The sequence below is a fragment of the Kogia breviceps genome, unplaced genomic scaffold, assembly GCF_026419965.1.
Source record: "Kogia breviceps isolate mKogBre1 unplaced genomic scaffold, mKogBre1 haplotype 1 scaffold_411, whole genome shotgun sequence".
Taxonomy (NCBI): Eukaryota; Metazoa; Chordata; class Mammalia; order Artiodactyla; family Physeteridae; genus Kogia; species Kogia breviceps.
In genome coordinates, this window is record NW_026711850.1 from 1 (window position 1) to 5,000 (window position 5,000).

Below are 5,000 nucleotides of genomic sequence, written 5' to 3' on the forward strand. Positions count from 1 at the left end.
TGACTTACAGGACCACTGTTGGGAGTTTGTTTGTCGTCTTAATCTTCCTTACCTACTGCACTCACGTGACTGTCCACTCTTTGTCTCACTTCTCTCTCCGCACCCCCACCCCCCACCCCCCACCCCCCACCCGGTCCTTCTCTCATAGATATAGACGTACGGGCACAGAGAGCGCTAACAGTGCGTCCGTACCTATCTCTCCATCGTTACAGGTGTTGGTACAGATAGACATGTACGTGTCGTCTTTACCCCCTCCGTGGGCACTTAGTGGAGTTGCTGGGTCGCATGGTAGTTTTCTGTGCAGTGTTTTGAGGGACTTCCTTTCTGTTTTCCATACTGCTGTCTTTTGTCGGAGAGCCGTTCTCTCACCCGCCGGGTGACATCTCTGAGTCCTCCCTCCGGCGTGCCACGGTGGTGGTGGTCTCTCTCAGCTTGAAAAATACGTGTTGGATCGGGAGGAAGGAGGCACTTTTTCTGCTTGTACGAACTTGCTGTCGCAACTCCAGATCCTGTGCCTGTCCGAATATCTTCGTCCAGAGAGATGCGTGTGTGCGCTTTTTTCGTTGCCCCGTTGAATTCTTTCACTAAAAGAGGTTTTCTGTTTTATTTCTGTTTGTTTTGTTGTTGTGTTTTGTTTGTTTGGTTTTTACTAAGAAAGTTGTGTTCTTTCTTTCTTTCTTTTTTCTTTTTTTCTTTTTTTCTCTTCTTCTTTTTTTTCTCTAATGAAAATGTTCTGTTCTGGCCTCCTGCCCACTTTTCTCACTGGGTCGCTTGTTTTCTGGAGGCTGAATTGTGTGAGGTCTTGGTCTGTTTTGGATAGGCTCCCCTGACGGGATGTGCTTGGGCTTGTCCTAGGCCTTTATACGTCCACGTCCACGTATACGTATGCCACAAGCGTACGTAATGTGTGTACGTATGCGATACGTGCACGCTTTTCTCTTTGTTTTAAAGGCCAGAGAAGTTCTACAGCTTGACTTCTTGGTTGGTATGGTTTGGTGTGGTCCTGGTGGGACTACGGTTCGCTGTCAGTACTCACCGCACTCCACACACACACGCACGCACGCACACGCACACACACGCTCACACACACTCGCACTCAGAGTGTTGCCTTGTGTCGACGTACCGGAACTCAGTTTCTTTAGTGGATGGCTATTGACTCCACCCTCGCCCCCTCCCCACCAGCCGCCCGCATTCCCCCAACCCCCGCCTCACCCGCCCCCACCCCCCCCACCCCCGCCCGGCCCGTGATGGATCGTGGTCAGTCCGTTATGAAATCCATGTTCTCGTGACCGCAAGTGCATTTTCCCCACCCTCGCAGCACCCATGTGTTGTCTTTGGACGAATTCCTGCGTTGTTCCCTGAGCGCTTGCCTGGTTTCGGTTTGCCAGTCCCCGACTTCCGTCCCTCTCTCTCTCCCTCCCTCCCTCCCTCCGTCCGTCCCTCCGTCCTTACATCCGTCCCTCCGTCCCTCCGTCCCTCCATCCGTCCCTCCCTCCTTCCCTCCCTCCCTCCCTCCCTCCCTCCCTCCCTCCCTCCCTCCCTCCCTCCCTCCCCCCCGTCCGGGCAGCCGGGGATCTTGCTCGTGCCCCTCTGGGCAACCCGTGCCGGGCGCCCCGGGCCCCGCCGGCGTCTCCGCGGGATTTCCCCCCCGCCCAGGAATCGCGTTGGGGAGCGCGTCTCCTCCGAGACAGCCTCCCGGCGACATCTCCCCGGCTTCCCCCGCCCCCCACCCCCCCACCCCCGTCTGCTGCCCGGGTCGCACCGTGTCGTGTCGTGCCGACCGGGGAGCTAGCTCCGAGATGGACGACACGGGGCCGCCGCGCCAGACGCCCGCCGCCTCGTCCCGGGCTGAGCTCGGGCGTTTGGGCGGCCCGGCGCTGCCGCCGCGTCCTCGGTGGCCGGCCGGCGACAGGGATCCGGCCCGGGGACGTTGGAGCCGGTTGTCGGGAGCCACCTGGCGGCCGCTTTTATATTGTCCCTTGTCTCTGGAGCTTCGGCGACCTTCGTGAGGGCTGTGAGTCGGCCGCCGGGCCCGAGGCAGAGTTCCGGCAGCCAGGCGACGCTGGTGGCCACTGTCCCGGTGGCGCCCAGGCGTGGGCGCCTCCTGCTGTCGCTTGAGATTGGGCGTGCAGGTCTATGAGGGTGTGACCGTCGCCGCGCTCTCGAGCCGCTCTGGGGGACCGCCTGGCCCGGTCGACCAGCATCCGTCCGCTCCCCTCCGGCCGCGGGGACCGACCCGGCCACCCGACACGACCTGGGCCGGGCCGCCGCGGTGGGAAGGGAGAGGGTCTTCCGCGCCCTCCGGAGCGCCTGCGGATGGGCGGTCGGTCGGGCTTTCTCCTGGCTCACCCTTTGGAGCGTTCATTCCCCGACCCCCCCCACCCTCCCTTCCTCTCTTCCGCGGTCCCCACAGCGCCCCGCTCCGGAAGGTGGGGGACCGGCCCGGGCCCGTGCGTTTAGGTTAGGCCGGTGGCGGGCGCGACGGGCTCGGTGGCGGGCGCGCGTGGGGCCCCTCCCGGTGGTCGGATTCTTTCTCACCGATGTTTGGCCGAGTCGGACTCGGGAGGTGGGGACCGGCCTGGGCCGCGAGGGGTGACCCGGAGAGACCGGCCCGGGCCCGGGCCCGGGTGCGGTCCCTCCCTCGTGGGCTCTGGTCGCCTGGGAGGCGCCTCCCGGGGCAAAATGTTTCCAAGTGCCCCTGGGTCCGTGGACGTGGACGGACCGGGCCTTGCTCGCGCGGGTGGCCGGGGAGGGCGCACCCGGCCCTTCAGCGTGCCCACGGGGGGTCCTGGTCGGCGGACTTTGAGTTTTTTCTCACCCTCCCTCCCCCGCCCCCTCTCCTCCACCCGCCGCGAGTCCCGGCCGGGGTGGGGGTGGGGACCGGCCCGCCCGAGCCGTCCTGGGTGGCCCGGATAGGGCGGCCCGGGCCCGGGCGCGGTCCCCCGTGGGGCCCGCTCGTCGGAGACGGCCGAGTGAGATATTTCTTTTCCTTTCACCAAGTCTTGGCCCGGAGACTCGGAGGGACCGGTACCTGCCCGTGCGGGTGAACCGGGGAGGGCGACCCGGCTCGCGGCCCTCTCCCACGTTTGCCCGCCCCGCTTGGCCCGCCCCCCCCCTCCCCCCCACCCCCCCCCCCCCACTCCCCCCAAGCTCCTCGGGTCGACCAGATGGCCCCGAGAGCTCCGGGGCTGGTGTGGATGGGGAAGTGTTGGGGACAGGCGGCCGGACCGAGGTCCCGGGGACCCCCCCTGCGACGCGTGCGTGGGCCCCGCTGCCGGGCGCCGTGATTTTTTTCGCCCGAAATGGGCCTTTTTTGCCACCAGATAGGTGCTGACACGGTCTTCTCTGGCGTCTGTCGCTGAGGACTTTGGGAGTCTGGACGCGCGCAGGGTTCTGGGCTTTGGATCGCCGTCTGGTGGCCGAGCCGACCCTCGCCACTTGAGTCGCCCGCCTGGGCCTGCGCGCCGGCTCTCGTGTGTGCGTCCGGCTGACCCGACCCGCGGTGCCGCCTCCGGTCTCTGGCTCACCCGAGGGCGGCGGGGCGGCGGGGCGTTGGGTCTTCTACCCCGTGTGACTCCCCTCCCCGCCGCAGGCACCCGGTGGTGGCTGAGACGACGACCCCACCCCGCAGGCTCCGTGCCACGTGTCAGGCGTTCTCCTCACTCGCGGGGTCGTCGGCCACTTTTGCCTGAGAGGAGAAAAAAAAAAAAAAAAGAGGGGGTTTGGGGTGCCGCCGGTGAGGCCGAAGCAGGCTCCTCTGGTGATGGTCCTCGCTGTGCGTGCCCCTCCCCTTCGGGGCCTGGTGGTCCCTGGCTCTCTGGCGTGACTGATCGATGTGGTGATGTCGCGCTCTCCTGGGCCGGGCCTTAAGGTCGCGCCAGACGAGGGACGGACGTTCTTGGCGAACGGGACCGCTCTTCTCGTTCTGTCCGCGGGCCTCCCCGCCTCTCTCCTCACGCTCTCCCGGCCTGTCGAGGGGTGTGGGGAAGGGCAGGGGTGGTGGTCCCCGGCCCTGACCTTCGGCCTCCCGCCCCCTGCCTCACGGCGTGGGTGGCGGGGCCGTGGTCCTCGGACGCAGCAGACGCTCTCGCTTCGCCTCCTCGGCGTGTTGCCCCCGTGGGCGGTCCTCCCCGCGTTGGTGGGGGGGTGCCGTCCCGCCGCTGCGCCGCGCGCCCCTGCCGGTGCGTGAGCGTGCCTCGTTCGATCCTCTGTGGTGCCCCTGGAGCGCTCCAGGTCGTCCCTCAGGTGCCCGAGGCCGAGCGGTGGTGTCGTTCCCTTCTCCCAGCGTGCTCCTCGGGGTCCCCGCCGCCGCGGTGGTGCGTCCCGTGAGTGGCTCTCTTGGGGGGGTCGAGACGGTAAGGGAGGCGTGCCTCTGTTTTCCCTCCCTCGGTTGGGGGAAACAGGGGCCGCCTCGTCGCGGTCGTCCTCCCACGGTGTTGCTGTGGCACGGGGGGACTGACTCGGGCCAGGCGAGCGTCCGCGTGTGCCCACCCTCCCCCCCCACGTGTGTGTGTGTTTGTGGCGGTCGGGGGGGAGGGGGTCGCACGCGGGCGTGGGTGGCGAGCGCGTTGGGCCGGGGCCTGTGAGAGAAGGGGGTCTTTCCGCCCCTCTCGGGCGTGCTCCCTCCTCTCGGGGCCCCCGATGGACGGGCCTGGGGGCGGCGGAGGTTGTGCCCCCGGCTGTGGCCGCGAACGCTCCTCTGGGCCTCGTGCTTACCCATACCGCAGACCCCTCTCCCAAACCCCGCCCAGTCGTGGACTTTGGCGGCTCGTGGAGCGCCTCCGTGGGCGGGCCCGAAGGGGAGACGATGGGTTGGGGGGACGACGCCCCCTCGGTGAGGAAACCTTCTCTAGCGATCCGAGAGGGAGCCTTGGGGTACCGGACCCCCCAGCCGCTGCCCCTCCCGCGCGTGCAGTGGCCACGGTGTTGGCGACTGCCAGAGCACGTGGGCGGAGCCCCTCGCCTCCGCGGCGGGAGGGTTCTCTGCGCCGGCCCCGCGG